This window comes from Procambarus clarkii, unplaced genomic scaffold (assembly GCF_040958095.1).
Source record: "Procambarus clarkii isolate CNS0578487 unplaced genomic scaffold, FALCON_Pclarkii_2.0 HiC_scaffold_116, whole genome shotgun sequence".
NCBI lineage: Eukaryota > Metazoa > Arthropoda > Malacostraca > Decapoda > Cambaridae > Procambarus > Procambarus clarkii.
In genome coordinates this window covers 2,597,363-2,617,362 of record NW_027189149.1, presented here as the reverse complement: position 1 = coordinate 2,617,362, position 20,000 = coordinate 2,597,363, and positions in this window count along the sequence as shown.

The following is a 20,000-nucleotide window of genomic DNA, read 5'->3' as shown; positions in this document are numbered from 1 at the left end:
AATCCTGGAGTATGCAGCCCCAGCATGGAGTCCATATCTAGTCAAGGATAAGACTAAACTGGAAAAGGTTCAAAGGTTTGCCACCAGACTAGTACCCGAGCTGAGAGGTATGAGCTACGAGGAGAGACTACGGGAATTAAACCTCACTTCGCTGGAAGACAGAAGAGTTAGGGGGGACATGATCACCACATTCAAGATTCTGAAGGGGATTGATAGGGTAGATAAAGACAGTCTATTTAACACAAGGGGAACACGCACAAGGGGACACAGGTGGAAACTGAGTGCCCAAATGAGCCACAGAGATATTAGAAAGAACTTTTTTAGTGTCAGAGTGGTTGACAAATGGAATGCATTAGGGGGTGATGTGGTGGAGGCTCACTCCATACACAGTTTCAAGTGTAAATATGACAGAGCCCGATAGGCTCAGAAATCTGTACACCTGTTGATTGACGGTTGAGAGGCGGGACCAAAGAGCCAGAGCTCAACCCCCGCAAACACAACTAGGTGAGTACAACTAGGTGAGTACACACACACACAGCCACAGCCACAGAGCCACAGAGACGTTAGAAAGAATTTTTTCAGTGTCAGAGTAGTTAATAAATGGAATGCACTAGGAAGTGATGTGGTGGAGGCTGACTCCATACACAGTTTCAAATGTAGGTATGATAGAGCCCAGTAGGCTCAGGAATCTGTACACTAGTTGATTGACAGTTGAGAGGCGGGACCAAAGAGCCAAAGCTCAACCCCCGCAAGCACAATTAGGTGAGTACAATTAGGTGAGTACACACACACACACACACACACACACACACACACACGCACACTCACACGCACACACGCACACACACACACACACACTCACACGCACACACACACACACACACACACACACACACACACACACACACACACACACACACACTCACACGCACACACACACACACACAAACACACTCACACGCTGTTACGACCCGGATCCAGCGTCCGAGCCTGGAGCAGTGACAAACACGCCATCTGTGGGTCAGCTCCCGAAACCCCCGCCAAACGAACGACGACACCTAGTGAGGACAGCGTGTACTGGCCTCGAGGACCAGTTTCCAGTCTGGTTCAGCGCTCAACACCGCCGCTCCTGACCTCTGGTGAGGTGGTGCTCCGACGACAACGCCATCTATGGAGTGGATATGTCGGGCGTTTGTATCTGAGCCTGTGAGTGTGGTGTATTAGTGTCCCGGTTATTAATGACGTGTCTGCTTACAGAGCCGACCTGGGACCACTGTGTTGAAGGTGGAGTCAGTCTACCCGAGGCAGCCAGTCTCCATACAGTGAAGTTTGCTGCAGCTGTCGTGACGTCGTCCCCCCGGAAGAACACTGTGGTGTGTTAAGCCTGCCAGTGGAGTGGCAGTGGAAGGATTTACCCGGGACCGACGGTCGGAGACGATAATCCACTGGGGTATTGAGGACAGGAGGGTGATTGGTGATATCACACGAGACTCCTGTCTAGGGCGTACCCCTTATATCGTTCGTGGAGTGGCCGTACCAGCCTTGGTGGCTCTGTACCTGCCAGCAGACCTGCTGGACGTGTGGTTGACGGCCTCCACGACGGTGCCCCCAGTGGACCTGTGTTGTGGCTGACCTGTGGCCAGGGTAGGCTCGGCGTTCTCCGAGGACACGTCTTGAGGCCACGAAGAAAGCACCGCGGACTCCGCACCTAGCTTCGAGGATCCATAGTCTCCAGCAGAAGACTACAGTGTTGATCCCCTTTGTAAAGTGTTAATACCCTTCCCCCTTGTGTACGTTTTACTTTTATATATTTAAATGGTGAAGGTTATATTATATTATATTAAGTTCTTACCTTTCTTTCCCTACTCCCTTTAAGTTACTTGCGTCACGGATCGCATCCCTTGATAGCCTCTACTGGCTTGGGGCCGGATATATATCTTCCTCTAACTACATCAGAGTAAGAACCCCGTTGCGTCCCGAGAGGGCCGTAACACACGCACACACACACACACACACGCACACACACACACACACACACGCACACACGCACACACGCACACACACACACACACGCTCACACGCACACACGCACACACTCACACACACACACACACACACACACACACGCACACACACGCGCGCGCACACACACACACACACACACACACACACACACACTCACACGCACACACGCACACACACGCACACACACACACACACACACACACACACGCACACACACACGCACACACACACGCACACACACACACACACACACACACACACTCACACACACACACACACACACACACACACACACACACGCACACACACACGCACACACACACGCACACACACACACACACACACACACACACACACGCACACACACACACACGCACACACACGCACACACACACGCACGCACACACGCACACACACACACACACACACACACACACACACACTCACACACGCACACACGCACACACGCACACACACACACACACGCACACACGCACACACACACACACACACACACACACACATACACACACACACACACACACACACACACACACACAGAAGGGAGAGGAGGAGGTGGTGTAGCTTTGCTACTGAGAGAAGGTTGGAGTTTCGAAGAGATGGTAATTCAGAACTGTGAAGGTTTCAGTGACTACATATCAGGCACCATAGCAACTGGAGGACAGAAAATTATAGTAGTAGTCATATATAACCCCCTACCGAATGTCAGAAGACCCAGACAGGAATATGATAGAAACAACTTGGCCACCATCAATATAATAGAGAGAGCAGCTTCTGTGACTAGCAGGAACGGATCCAGGCTACTAATCATGGGAGACTTCAACCATGGAAAGATAGATTGGGGGAACAGAGACCCACATGGAGGCCCAGACACATGGGGAGCTAAGCTGCTGGATGTGGCAACAAGAAACTTTCTAAGTCAACACGTCAAGGGACCGACAAGAATGAGAGGAGGGGATGAACCAGCCTTGCTTGATCTGATATTTACCCTAAATGAGTCGGATATAAGGGAAGTTAAGTTGGAAGCCCCCTTGGGAATGAGTGATCATAGTGTATTGAGCTTTGAGTACCTGGTTGAGCTAGGAATTATCACCCCCAAAAAAGAACTGGGAAACAAAGGGCTGGCGTACCGAAAGGGAAACTACGAGGAGATGAATAAATTCCTATGGGATATACATTGGGACACAGAACTCGGGACTAAGTCTGTACAAGACATGATGGACTATGTCACCCAAAAATGTCAGGAGGCTGTAAGCAGGTTTGTCCCAGCCCAACAGGAAAAAACAGAGAAGCAAAGGAAGAATCCGTGGTTTAATAGGGAATGTATGAAAGCAAAGGAGCTGAACAAAAGGGCATGGAGGAACTTCCGTAATAACAGAACACCAGAAAGTAGAGAGAGATACCAGAGAACCAGGAACGAGTATGTTAGTGTGAGAAGAGCAGCTGAGAAAAGGTATGAAAATGATATAGCTAATAAAGCCAAGACCGAACCAAAGCTACTACACAGTCACATCAGGAGGAAGACAACAGTGAAGGAACAGGTGATGAAACTTAGGGTGGGCGAGGACAGGTATACAGAGAATGACAAAGAGGTGTGTGAAGAACTCCACAAAAGGTTCCAGGAGGTCTTTACAATAGAACAGGGAGAAGTCACGGCGCTAGGAGAGGTGGCAGCAAACCAGGTGACCATGGAAAGGTTCGAAATTACAAGAGATGAGGTCAAGAAGCACCTATTGGAGCTGGATGTGAGAAAAGCTGTTGGGCCGGCTGGAATCTCACCATGGGTATTGAAAGAGTGTGCAGGAGCACTTAGCTTGCCACTCTCCATAGTGTATAGTAGGTCACTGGAAACGGGAGAACTACCAGAAGTATGGAAGACTGTTAATGTAGTACCAATATTTAAAAAGGGTGACAGACAAGAGGCACTGAACTAAAGGCCAGTGTCCTTAACTTGTAAACCATGCAAGGTGATGGAGAAGATTGTGAGAAAAAACTTAGTAACACATCTGGAGAGAAGAGACTTCGTGACAACCCATCAACATGGATTCAGGGAGGGTAAATCTTGCCTTACAGGCTTGATAGAATTCTATGATCAGGTGACAAAGATTAAGCAAGAAAGAGAAGGATGGGCGGACTGCATTTTTTTGGACTGTTGGAAAGCCTTTGACACAGTACCCCATAAAAGGTTGATGCATAAGCTGGAGAAACAGGCAGGAGTAACTGGTAGGGCGCTCCAGTGGATAAGGGAGTACCTAAGCAATAGGAAGCAGAGAGTTATAGTGAGGGGTGAGACCTCAGAATGGCGGGAAGTCACCAGTGGAGTCCCACAGGGCTCTGTGCCTGGACCTATCCTGTTTCTGATATACGTAAATGATCTCCCAGAGGGTATAGACTCATTCCTCTCAATGTTTGCTGACGACGCCAAAATTATGAGAAGGATTAAGACAGAGGAGGACAGCTTGAGGCTTCAAGAAGACCTGGACAAGCTGCAGGAATGGTCGAACAAATGGATGTTAAAGTTTAACCCAAGCAAATGTAATGTAATGAAAATAGGAGTAGGAAGCAGGAAACCAGATACAAGGTATCACTTGGGAGATGAAATACTTCAAGAGTCAGAGAGAGAGAAAGACCTGGGGGTTGATATCACGCCAGACCTGTCCCCTGAAGCTCATATCAAGAGGATAACATCAGCAGCATATGCCAGGTTGGCTAACATAAGCACGGCCTTTAGAAACTTGTGTAAGGAATCTTTCAAAACATTATATACCACATATGTCAGACCAATCCTGGAATATGCGGCTCCAGCATGGAGTCCATATCTAGTCAAGCATAAGACTAAACTGGAAAAGGTTCAAAGGTTTGCCACCAGACTAGTACCCGAGCTGAGAGGTATGAGTTACGAGGAGAGACTACGGGAATTAAACCTGACTTCGTTGGAAGACAGAAGAGTTAGGGGGGACATGATCACCACATTCAAGATTCTCAAGGGAATCGACAGGGTTGATAAAGATAGGCTATTTAACACAAGGAGCACACGCACTAGGGGACACAGGTGGAAACTGAGTGCCCAAATGAGCCACAAAGATATTAGAAAGAACTTTTTTAGTGTCAGAGTGGTTGACAAATGGAATGCATTAGGAAGCAATGTGGTGGAGGCTGACTCCATACACAGTTTCAAGTGGAGATATGATAGAGCCCAATAGGCTCAGGAACCTGTACACCTGTTGATTGACGGTTGAGAGGCGGGACCAAAGAGCCAGAGCTCAACCCCCGCAAGCACAACTAGGTGAGTAACTAGGTGAGTACACACACACACACTCACACGCTCACACACACACACGCACACACACACACACACACACAGGGCTCGTAATTCTGTGGCGCGGGTTCGATTCCCGCACGAGGCAGAAACAAATGGGCAAAGTTTCTTTCACCCTAAGTGCCCCTGTTACCTAGCAGTAAATAGGTACCTGGGAGTTAGTTAGCTGTCACGGGCTGCTTCCTGGTGTGTGTGTGTGTGTGTGTGGTGTGGTGAAAAAAAAAAAAAGTAGTTAGTAAACAGTTGATTGACAGTTGAGAGGCGGGCCGAAAGAGCAAAGCTCAACCCCCGCAAAACACAACTAGTAAACACACACGCACACACACACACACACTCTCACGCACACACACACACACACACACACTCACACGCACACACACACACACACACACACACACACACACACACACACACACACACGCATACACACACACACACACACACTCTCACACGCACACACACACGCACACACACACACACACACACACACACACACACACACACACACACTTGTTATACTCAAAATTCTGTCAGTTGAAATGTAACCAATCACAGGCAAGTAGGCCTCTGACGTCATGCCAGACAGAGGAGCATCAAGCATGCTCCCAGCAGCCGCAGTCATCCTCACAGGCTCAGAGTAGAAGGACCTCGGCTAGGCAGATATATACCTTGCAATCTCAGTCAATAAATATATACAGAAGCGACTACTGTGTCTGCCTTCTACCCGAATAAGGCAAACGAATACTGGTAGCAGCAGTGGGACCCAGAAATTTTTTTCTGGAAACAAAAGTTCAAGTACCCAGCATCGCCTCGTGTTCCAGCCGCCACCGCCACCGCCATAAGCCGCCATCCTGCCACCCACGCATCAAATATTGTGCCAGACCGGGGTCCTGCCATCAACCACTACTCCAGGCCAACGTTTCAGAAGTAAGGATCAATATTTTCCTGTGAGAACGCTCATTCATCAGTGAGGAGGAAGGAAGCTTCCGCGCCAGCCATTTTTGAATCTCGCGCCACCACGTGGGAACCACCTGCACCCACCACCACCACCGCCACCCAAGCTGACAGTATCTAAGCTTTGTGAGTGTTCAAGCTACTGAAATCGTGGTCAGCCATCGTCGCAAGTATCAACTGATTATTGTGGGTGTTGTACAGTTATTCAAGAGGAATTGGTGAAAAAAAAGACTACAATTGTTTGACTAGTGTCACACGCCTCGCCTCCCTCTAAGCTCACACCTCGCCACCAGCCCCTGCTACATCATTTTGTGTGAACTCCTGCCTCCCAATCGTGTTTCTCCACCGACATCGTCGCAATATCGTCGTCTCCGAGTTTATCTTCGCACTTCCAGCATCAACAGTGTGGGGTTCCTGAGTTTCGCGCCACCGCCGCCAGGAGCGCTGCCATCGCACCAGTTTGTAAACAAGCCCTCACATGGTCCTCTTCACACGTCTGGTCACCGTTTTTCGTTTTGGCCACTGTTATATTGCAAATCCTGCAGCCCTGAGTTAAGTAAATATGAGCTAAGATATCGTGTGCTATGATTTAATGAGGTTTAACGTAAATATATCCAAAATATCTTATGAATTAATCTTTCAGTGACTTGTTAAATATTGGAGCCGGTTTAGTACTCCAGAGGCCCACAGTTTCTCTGAGACATTTCAATATTCCCTGCATATGATTCCATTATTCATTAATTGTTACTAGTGTCATTACTGAATTCAAAGGCGAGAGAAGTAAGAAATAATTGTTTCTAGCAGTTATATACATTCCTGTGTCCAGTTTATGTGCTACATCCATATTTCTTGCATTGCCACTTGTTGTGTTGAATCTTTTTAATGAAATTTTGCAATTGCACTTCCAGTTTTTATATTCTCAATTGCTGTGCTTAGTCTGGTTTAATTAATTTACATACATCTAATTCCAGTCATTTTTTTAATGAAAGATTGCTAAATTTAGTTTACAATTGCTTGTTCTTAATTATTTTCTTGCCTAGCCCAATTTAATAATTTTATTTCTGCCATTTTTACTTTAGCCAAGTTGATATTTTTTGTGTTTATTTTTGTGTATACTATTTCTGATGCCAGGTGCACTTAATTATAATCTGCGTTCAAATATTACTTCCACGGCTGTGACAATGCCTACCACTGTTGAAACCCCTTCAGAATCAATGGGAACAGTTGCTCGTCCCAATGGCCAGAGATCAGCTCAGGAAATGGCTATTCCTCTTTTTGCTGGGGAATCGCGTTTATTAGAATCATGGTTTAGTAAGGTTGAAGCGAAAACAGTTGCACGTTTTTCTAAGCCTACTGATGCCGAATACTTAGCAATTGCACGGTCAGCCGTGGACACAACCAAAGGTGATGGTCGATAATTTTTCACGGTTTTGCGAACTAGTTCCTATCCCGAACAAAACAGCAGAAACCATAGCCAGCGCATTCCATGACCAAATAATTTGTAGATATAGTATGCCTAAAGTAATCCTTTCAGATAATGGACCAGAATTCAGTAATAGTATTCTAACTAGCTTGTGTGATTTATATAACAAAAAAAAATGTAGCATCATGCCTTATCATCCGGCAAGTAATGGACTAGCTGAACGTACTAACAGGAAAGTGTTAGATGCCTTGAGAGTCACGTTGAATTTTGATAACAACAATTGGGATGATTTTATACCCTTAATTCAGTGTGCTATAAATTCTTCAATTAATGTTTCTACTGGTGACACACCTCACGCTATTCTTTATGGTACAGATAAGATCCTCCCTAATGAATTGATTAACGTACCTCCTACTCCCTTATATAACGTAGATGATTTTGTTCAAGTGAAGCGTAGACAGATGCAATTAGTATTCAAGAAAATACGAGAACAACTGTCCAAAGCAACAGCCGAGTTCACTCTAGCAAGGAATGCACGAGCTAAACCCAGTAAAATAACTATTGGATCTGTAGTAATGATACTTAACCAACACAGGTCTGGTCCTATGTACAAGTTAACTAAGAAATTTTTGGGTCCATATAAGGTAATCGAGCTTATTAAAGGTAACAAATACAGACTTAAGAACTTGTTAACAGGAGAGTATATAAATGAACATTTAGACCACATGAAGTTAGCTAAAATGACTGTTGACGAGACTGATGAGGAAGATGACAATGAACTTACCCAGACAGATACTCCTACTCGGCAACCCGTTCTCACACAAGACAGCACATATATGACTTAATGCTTAAAGTCAATATGTTGAATATGAATTAGTAAATATGTGATATATTCCCAGTTACTTTTTTTACCAAGGCCCAAACTCTTCCTCACGTACCAATTTACGTGTCACAGTACCCGTCCGTCAACATAGATAGCAGAATATTCGTGATTGGTTCAATTATAAGGAAAATTGTAGTTTTCAGGTCCCACATGGGTTGTGAAATTTACCTACTGTTGTCCATGCTCTTATAATATTACAGATCAGCTATATCCTATTGAAGGCTCGTAGTTTTGTTTTGAGAAATATTAGTTGTTCTTAGTAAATTATAATAAGCACTATAAATTATTACATAGAATAACAGTGCTTCACCAATCAATATTATATACCATAGTTTGGCTTTAAAAATCTTAAAGAATGTTTTGTAGGAACGCTAACAGAAAACGATGTTACATTTGAATGTCTATGGGGTAAACTACTGCAAACAGGACGGTATTGTGTCTACTATACCAACTATAGCTAGGATGGGTATATTGTCACCTACCGCCTGTTAGGTGGGAAAGGGGTCCAATACCACCCACAGGATGGGTATGAGGGTCACATCCACCCACAGGATGAGTATGGGGATCACATCCACCCACAGGAAGGGTATGGGGTCCAATACCACCCACAGGATGAGTATGGCGTCCACTACAACCCACAGGATGGGTATGGGGCTCCAACCACCCATAGAATGGGTATGGGGCTCCAACCACAAATAAAATGGGTATAGGGTCCAATAACACCCACTGGATGTTTAAGGCGTCCATTGCCGCGCGTCGAGCTCGAAAACCGCAGCATTCATCTCAGAACCATGCCTATTTCACACAGATTCCTTAATAAACGTAAGAGTTTTATATGTCACAAGAAAGATAGAAATATAAGCTTCATTCTAAATACCTTACCATGGGCATATTTAAATTTAAAGCGAAGATACGTGTACTTTTATAATAGCCGAGCTTTAACCCCGGACAGATTGATCGACCGAGCAACTCTCTCTCAGAACAATGTTTATTTCACGTGAATTCGTTAATAAACATATATGTTTTATATGTCTCAAGAAAGGCAGACATATAAGCTTCACTTTAAACACTTTACCATAGACATATTTAAAGTTCTAATGAAGATACATGTATTTTAAAAATTACGGAGCTCCCACCCCGTACAGACTGAACGACAGAGCAACTCTCTCTCAGATCAATGTTTATTTCACGTAAATTCGTTAATAAACACAAATGTTTTATATGTCTTAAGCAAGATAGAAATAAGAGCTTCATTTTCAATACATTACAATAGACATATTTATAGCTCAAGTGAAGATACATATGTTTTTATAGTAGCGCTCAGTAGCTTGTCGGGCATGGAGTGCAGACGCCTACGCACTTGCCGATATATTGTATAATTATCAAAGATACGCTAATAAAGCCTAAAATCTTATATGCCTCCAGAAAGACCGAGATATGAACATTATTATGATTTCACCAAATGAAATATATCATGTTCGAGAACAAAGATATATCAATTTTAAATTAAGTTTCGACTCTTGCTCGGGCGAGAGAGAGGGAGCGACTCTCGCCCCATCTATTGGAGATTCTGTCCACTAAAGACCCAAAGCTACTCAAACCCTCCTAGCATTATTTAAGTAATGAAGTAATATGGTATATTTACTATAATGTGGGTGCTGAATGCAGAACATGAGAAAACATATATTTACTCCAAACTAATATAATTTCATTATGAAATAAGTAGCATCAAAGGAAGTCGACGGTCCAAGCGTCAATGTTGTGGAACGACTTATCCAAGATATATCGTTGTTTGGAAAGTGTTTGTTGGCATATCCAGTTGTCGCACTTCTCTGCACAAATTATCACAAATTTAAATTATAATGTTAACAAGTAGAATACGTATTTTTAATAAAATCTAACATAGCTAGCCAGAAAACATTTAACATTTATTAAAAAAATATATGTTTGGAAGTTAAATCGACTTCATAGGACAATAGTGTTGTTATATATACTCGTTATTCGTTGACATGCGTTCGCTACTTAAACTACCATGTACTGTACTTATGTGAAATCTCCCATGTCTCTTCGCTCATCTCACCGAACCCTACAGGCTCTGTGATATATTGCTTAATTAATTGAGATTCACAAATAAAGCTTATAATTGTATATGTTATCAAAAAGGCAGAGCTTATTTTAGTTCATTTATTATGCACCCCATACCCATCCTATGGGCGATAGTGGAGTGTTACAGAGGCGCATAATGGGCTCAGGGACTGAGCCCCACAATTCATATAGCCAAGGAAGTTATAATCTTGATAAGCTAGTTACAAAAGTCAATGCACATTGTCACATCAACAATGGGCTCGAGACCGACCACAAGTACAGTTTATAATTTAAGCAACTGACATATATGGAGGGCTAGTGTCACAATTGATTTGTTTATCCTACACATAACCCCCTCTCCCCCATCCAATGGGCAGCGGTGGATAGGTTACAATCAAGTCGTTTTTTGCGTTTTATTCAGAGATTAGATCTTATTGGGTGAGGAAAGATATTCATATTTTAAAGAAGGCTTCTTGGCTGATGCTCTCCATTGATGGAAAATATACAACCTTTTGAAAATCAATGTTAGTTTGATCTAGATATTGTAATTAACGAAAGTATTTATGTCATCTGAAAGGTAGAAATATAGGCTACATCTAAAATCCTTTGTCATAAATATAACTGAAGTGAAAACGAAGATATATGCGTTTTGATAGTTACTTGATGGCTAGCTCTGAGAGTGTGAAGCCCTGCACACCAGCCAATAAATTGTATAATTAGTTTCCATATATTTCAATTAATCTTAAAAATCTATATGTCAGAAGAAAGGAAGATGTAGCCGTTAATGTGACAACATTTAAAAATATATATATCTTAAGTTAAATAAATAATATCACCTTATCGCCGATGTCCGGACACATAAAAATTACCTTGGTATCAGTATCCAGCCAGGCGGGAATCTCAGGCTGCACAATACTGATAAATTATGTAATGCACTACTTGTGGTCCATCTCGAACTCATTTATGATGTGACGACTTATAGTGAATTTTGTAACTAGCTCATCAAGATTGTAACTTGCTTAGCTAAATGATTTGTGGGGTTCGGTCCATTCATTTTCTTTCTTTATTATGCACCCCATAATATACATCCCGTGGGCGGTGGTGTAAAGGATTACAGAGGCACATAATCGGTTCAGGAACTGAACCCTCTAGTTCGTTTAGCTAAGCAAATAACAATCTTTTGACGCTAGTTACAAAATTATTAATGTACACATACTTATGCATACATGTACATATTCATACGTATACATATATACATACACATACATATTTAATCACCACCACAAATACACACATCAGTAATCTTTTGTGTCACAAGTGATTCAACAAGAGGCTCACAACAGTCACTATACAAGGCACTTTACATTTATGAGGAGTCGCACAGTTACTAGTCTTGCTGCACACCCACCCAACTGGGCGGCAGCTTTACAGTCATGTGCTCCACACCCACCCAACTGGGCGGCAGCTTTACAGTCATGTGTTCCACACCCACCCAACTGGGCGGCAGCTTTACAGTCATGTGCTCCACACCCACCCAACTGGGCGGCAGCTTTACAGTCATGTGCTCCACACCCACCCAACTGGGCGGCAGCTTTACAGTCATGTACTCCACACCCACCCAACTGGGCGGCAGCTTTACAGTCATGTGCTCCACACCCACCCAACTGGGCGGCAGCTTTACAGTCATGTGTATGCATTACCTACAGTAAGCAAATTTTGGATACTTCGCTAAGATTTCGGGCAGCACATCATTATGAATGAAGTACTTACACATTTCATGGACACTATTGATGTTGTTATCTTTAAATTCCGCTATTTTTCACATTCCATTATATAATGACTCAAAGTATGCGAATAGTTCTGCTGACAGAGTTTACATTTAGGCAAATCTAGATCATCAGATGTTACAAACTTCCAGAGGTACTTGTAGCTGAGCCTAAACCTAGCAGTGGTAACATCTAGAAGTCTGCTAGCATTATTGGATGACCCATAGACGAGCGATTCATCAAAGTTTATACAATATTGTGAAATTGAGAGTCAGTGTAGTAACATAAATTGGTAAATAATAAATATTGTAAGTTAAGAATCTGATGCATGTGTGTGTGTTGGGGGGGGGGGGGGGGGGCGGGGGTTATACCCTTGGTAAGCGAGAGTGGAAAGTAACCTTAGACGTACTGCGGTCAATGTGGGGGGGGGGGAAGGGGGAGGGAGGGTGGGAGAGTCAAATCCACCCTCCAACATCTGGACATAGTACCACCAGCCTCCACAACACTCCATCAGCCTCCAGCTGCTGCTTGTAGATGCCTCATCTAACCTCACTTATGTCACACATTAACCTACAGTTCCTGTGATATTTAAACTCCTCATCACAGTGGCGTCTCACCAATATAGACTGTATTGGATTTTGTCCCGAAATAGCTATATGCTGACTGGACGTGCATGTATGTATGTATGTATGTATGTATGTATGTATGTATGTATGTATGCATGTATGTATGTATGTATGTATGTATGTATGTATGTATGTATGCATGTATGTATGTATGTATGTATGCTGTATGAATGGATAGATGTATGTATGTACGCATGCATGCATGTATGTATGTATGCATGCATGTATGTATGTATGTATGTATGTATGTATGTATGTATGTATGTATGTATGCATGTATGTATGTATGTATGGATAGATGGATGGATGTATGTATGTACGCATGCATGCATGTATGTATGTATGTATGTATGTATGTATGTATGCATGTATGTATAGATGGATGGATGTATGTACGCATGCATGCATGTATGTATGTATTTATATACGCATGTATATACGCATGTATTTATATATGCATGTATGTATGTATGTATGTATGGATGTACGCATGCATGTATGTATGGATGTACGCATGCATGTATGTATGGATGTATGTATGTATGTATGTACGCATGTATGTATGTATGTATTTATATATGCATGTATATACGCATGTATGTATGTATGTATTTATATACGCATGTATTTATATACGCATGTATGTATGTATGTATGCATGCATGTATGCATGTATGTATGTATGTACGCATGCATGTATGTATGTATGTACGCATGTATGTACGCATGTATGTATGTATGTACGTACGTATGTATGTATGTATGTATGTATGTATGTATGTATGTATGTATGTATGTATGTATGTATGCATGCATGTATGCATGTGTGTATGTATGTATGTATGTATGTATGTATGTATGTATGTATGTATGTATGTATGTATGTACGCATGCATGTATGTATGGATGTATGTATGGATGTACGCATGTATGTACACATGTATGTACGCATGTATGTACGCATGTATGTGCGCATGTATGTACGCATGTATGTACGCATGTATGTGCGCATGTATGTACGCATGTATGTATGTATATATGTATGTATGTACGCACGCATGTATGTATGTATGTATGTATGTATGTATGTATGTATGTATGTATGTATGTATGTATGTATGTATGTACGCATGTATGTACGCATGTATGTATGTATGTATGTATGCATGTGTGTATGTATGTATGTATGTATGTACGCATGTATGTATGTATGTATGTATGTATGCATGTGTGTATGTATGTATGTATGTATGTATGTATGTATGCATGTGTGTATGTATGTATTCCCAATCACGTTAAAGACTCCCCCTCTATCATCCAGTTAAAGAGAAAAACAACTATACTAAATAATCAACTCCTTGTAACTTTAATTATGCTGACCTTCCTGTCTGTATTCAGACTGTGCCTACCATCATTATAGGTGATTATAACGCTAGACATAGGGATATTGGTAATTCGCAGTTCAGTAATCGTAACGGCAACCAACTGGTGTCACTATTAGGTAGTCACGATGATGCACAGATTGTGGGTGACCTTGAACCAATGCATATCTACGGAGGTATTCTTGATCTATGTCTCGGTGTCAACGTCTCCCACACCGTGTGCGCCTCGTCAATAGTGCCAGATATGGCGTCTGATCACCTGGCCATATTAGCCACTGTAAGCATTGGCAGCTCAATCCTCCCTGGTGGAGTGTTCAAGCGGAAGAGGCTGGCTGTGCCCATCGATCAACGAGACAATCTTGTTGCTCATGTGTCAGATTGGTGCAGTTCATCTGAGCCTTCATCAGTTGAAGATTTTAACAATGGGCTCACAGGTACTATCGAGCAGTTTATAGAATCACTTGATTCATCGTCCAGGCCACGTAACCCAAATTACACTGGTCATAGCACTTATGCTTATTATAATGATTCTAAATTGCATGCACTAAAACGCACTGCCAGAATAATTGGACTAGCTTGTAGAAGGACCCGCACTGCTGAAATGCTTCGGCTCTTTCAAGCGGCTCTGGCTAAGGCCAGGGAACGTATGGTGGAGCTGAGGCAGACAGACTGGGAAACTTTTGTCCGTGGTCTCAATTCTCACACGCCACTAAGTCGGGCATGGAAGGATATCAACAAGATGAAAGGGAAAAATGCTGCAGAGATCTCGTACCCTAATCCTCTGCACAGAGCAAATGATCTTGTTGATGCTTGGGCCACGACTTCCAGCTTTGACAGTCTTCCTCTACCCTCACAGAATGAATTAAATGATAGATATACTGATAGGGCAAGACTCCTTGACTTCATGCTTCATCAAGAGGATGACTGTGACATGGTTTTTACTGAATACAAACTAGATTCTGCTCTACATAAAGGCAAAGCTACATCACCCGGGGAGGATGGAGTTACTTACGGCATACTGCTTATGCTTCTGCTAGTTCCAAGGAATACCTTTCTTCAATTGTATAATATGAGCTATGTAACTGGGGAGCTTCCTAAGTCATGGACCAACAGTGTTATTATTCCCATTCCTAAACCTCACCAGCCGAGTGCTTTATGCCCAGTCTCCCTCACTAGTTGTCTCTATAAGTGTCTTGAGAAGATGGTTCTCAACCGTCTCCTTTACAAAATTAATAATATGTTGTCTCCCCAGATATATGGCTTTATGCATGGAAAGAGTGTACATCACTGTATTACCACATTCCTCACCCTGCATACTGATAGGTCATATACCACTTTCCTAGATCTTAAGTCAGCCTTTGACATTGCTAACCCACACGTCATTATGAGAGAACTTGCTAAAATGAATGTTGGAATGTTAATGTTAAAAATTGTTCAAACTGAAATAAATATATAACACTGTACGGTACAGTTGTGTTTAATTATGTTTTGCGATTCCTATGGAAAAGGTATTTGTGCACCAAGTACTACTAGGTCATTATGAGATATGCTGAATGTTGTCAATATACCATCTGAATACGCTTCACTTTGCGTTAATCATTGGACGTCCTAATGATTAAGGTCCCCAAAAGGACTTAATCAGACCTCAGTGGATAATTTTACTCTCCCTCTCTCCCCCTCTCTCTCTCTCTCTCTCTCTCTCTCTCTCTCTCTCTCTCTCTCTCTCTCTCTCTCTCTCTCTCTCTCTCTCTCTCTCTCTCTCTCTCTCTCTCTCTCTCTCTCTCTCTCTCTCCCTCTCTCTCTCTCCCTCTCTCTCTCTCTCTCTCTCTCTCTCTCTCTCTCTCTCTCTCTCTCTCTCTCTCTCTCTCTCTCTCTCTCTCTCTCTCTCTCTCAGAGCATCCCCTTATGTGTTGTATGTGGGTGCTGAAGTTCAGTCTCTTGTCTATGTATAGGTGAAGGAACTTTCCATAATTGTTATTGCTAATGTTTACTTGTAATACTGGGTATACATCCGGTGTTCTTACCCTCGACCGCAGCGAGGGTAAGCCGTGGCCGTATGGTCTGAAACCCACAAATATTTACAATGGGGGGTGGGGGGGGGGGGGGGGGGGATAACATTTCCTCTTCAAGCACGCGCACACAAATGAACTATGTTACTTAACTGGAAGCACTCGTACAACATAATTTACACGATTTCTCAGGATAATTATACTTCTTACCAGCATATATACAGTATAGTACCTAGGAGGTTCTCTTCAATGATATCTAAGATAATTAAAAGAACCCAAGCAAACCACTGTGGAAATGTGCAGGACAAACATATCAATTGTGACACTAGCTCTCCACTTATGGCATTTGCTTAATTTAGAAACTGTACTTGTGGTCGATCTCGAACCCACGTTGTTGATGTGACGATGTGTTATGAATTTTGTGGCTAGCTCCTCAAGATTGTAACTTGCATAGATAAATAAATTGTGTGTTCAGTCCCTGAACCCATTATGTGATAAATTAACTAAACTAAAAACTATAGTCTGGCGACGAAGCCTGAACTGCATAATGTAAATAGGGATTAACCAGAAAAAGATATAGGTGAAGAATAACATCAGGTAACTGCGTTAATTACAACATTAGATCAAACTAACATTGATTTTCAAAAGGTTGTAGATTTTCCATCAATGGAGAGCATCAGCCAAGAAGCCTTCTTTAAAATATGAATATCTTTCCTCACCCAATAAGATCTAATCTCTGAATAAAACGCAAAAAACGACTTGATTGTAACCTATCCACCGCTGCCCATTGGATGGGGGAGAGGGGGTTATGTGTAGGATAAACAAATCAATTGTGACACTAGCCCTCCATATATGTCAGTTGCTTAAATTATAAACTGTACTTGTGGTCGGTCTCGAGCCCATTGTTGATTTGACAATGTGCATTGACTTTTGTAACTAGCTTATCAAGATTATAACTTCCTTGGCTATATGAATTGTGGGGCTCAGTCCCTGAGCCCATTATGCGCCTCTGTAACACTCCACTATCGCCCATAGGATGGGTATGGGGTGCATAATAAATGAACTAAAATAAGCTCTGCCTTTTTGATAACATATACAATTATAAGCTTTATTTGTGAATCTCAATTAATTAAGCAATATATCACAGAGCCTGTAGGGTTCGGTGAGATGAGCGAAGAGACATGGGAGATTTCACATAAGTACAGTACATGGTAGTTTAAGTAGCGAACGCATGTCAACGAATAACGAGTATATATAACAACACTATTGTCCTATGAAGTCGATTTAACTTCCAAACATATATTTTTTTAATAAATGTTAAATGTTTTCTGGCTAGCTATGTTAGATTTTATTAAAAATACGTATTCTACTTGTTAACATTATAATTTAAATTTGTGATAATTTGTGCAGAGAAGTGCGACAACTGGATATGCCAACAAACACTTTCCAAACAACGATATATCTTGGATAAGTCGTTCCACAACATTGACGCTTGGACCGTCGACTTCCTTTGATGCTACTTATTTCATAATGAAATTATATTAGTTTGGAGTAAATATATGTTTTCTCATGTTCTGCATTCAGCACCCACATTATAGTAAATATACCATATTACTTCATTACTTAAATAATGCTAGGAGGGTTTGAGTAGCTTTGGGTCTTTAGTGGACAGAATCTCCAATAGATGGGGCGAGAGTCGCTCCCTCTCTCTCGCCCGAGCAAGAGTCGAAACTTAATTTAAAATTGATATATCTTTGTTCTCGAACATGATATATTTCATTTGGTGAAATCATAATAATGTTCATATCTCGGTCTTTCTGGAGGCATATAAGATTTTAGGCTTTATTAGCGTATCTTTGATAATTATACAATATATCGGCAAGTGCGTAGGCGTCTGCACTCCATGCCCGACAAGCTACTGAGCGCTACTATAAAAACATATGTATCTTCACTTGAGCTATAAATATGTCTATTGTAATGTATTGAAAATGAAGCTCTTATTTCTATCTTGCTTAAGACATATAAAACATTTGTGTTTATTAACGAATTTACGTGAAATAAACATTGATCTGAGAGAGAGTTGCTCTGTCATTCAGTCTGTACGGGGTGGGAGCTCCGTAATTTTTAAAATACCTGTATCTTCATTAGAACTTTAAATATGTCTATGGTAAAGTGTTTAAAGTGAAGCTTATATGTCTGCCTTTCTTGAGACATATAAAACATATATGTTTATTAACGAATTCACGTGAAATAAACATTGTTCTGAGAGAGAGTTGCTCGGTCGATCAATCTGTCCGGGGTTAAAGCTCGGCTATTATAAAAGTACACGTATCTTCGCTTTAAATTTAAATATGCCCATGGTAAGGTATTTAGAATGAAGCTTATATTTCTATCTTTCTTGTGACATATAAAACTCTTACGTTTATTAAGGAATCTGTGTGAAATAGGCATGGTTCTGAGATGAATGCTGCGGTTTTCGAGCTCGACGCGCGGCAATGGACGCCTTAAACATCCAGTGGGTGTTATTGGACCCTATACCCATTTTATTTGTGGTTGGAGCCCCATACCCATTCTATGGGTGGTTGGAGCCCCATACCCATCCTGTGGGTTGTAGTGGACGCCATACTCATCCTGTGGGTGGTATTGGACCCCATACCCTTCCTGTGGGTGGATGTGATCCCCATACTCATCCTGTGGGTGGATGTGACCCTCATACCCATCCTGTGGGTGGTATTGGACCCCTTTCCCACCTAACAGGCGGTAGGTGACAATATACCCATCCTAGCTATAGTTGGTATAGTAGACACAATACCGTCCTGTTTGCAGTAGTTTACCCCATAGACATTCAAATGTAACATCGTTTTCTGTTAGCGTTCCTACAAAACATTCTTTAAGATTTTTAAAGCCAAACTATGGTATATAATATTGATTGGTGAAGCACTGTTATTCTATGTAATAATTTATAGTGCTTATTATAATTTACTAAGAACAACTAATATTTCTCAAAACAAAACTACGAGCCTTCAATAGGATATAGCTGATCTGTAATATTATAAGAGCATGGACAACATTAGGTAAATTTCACAACCCATGTGGGACCTGAAAACTACAATTTTCCTTATAATTGAACCAATCACGAATATTCTGCTATCTATGTTGACGGACGGGTACTGTGACACGTAAATTGGTACGTGAGGAAGAGTTTGGGCCTTGGTAAAAAAAGTAACTGGGAATATATCACATATTTACTAATTCATATTCAACATATTGACTTTAAGCATTAAGTCATATATGTGCTGTCTTGTGTGAGAACGGGTTGTACTCGGACACCACCTTCTGTGGTTGACAGACCACTTGATGTTCAGCAACCCCATACTAGCAATTATAATCTTAGATCTAGACCTCTCGTTTCAACCGTGCACTCACCACATGTCCATTGGCTAGATGTTAACGAGGATATCTCTCAAGATGATAGTTTGTCGCATGAAGTTTCATCTGTTCCGGACC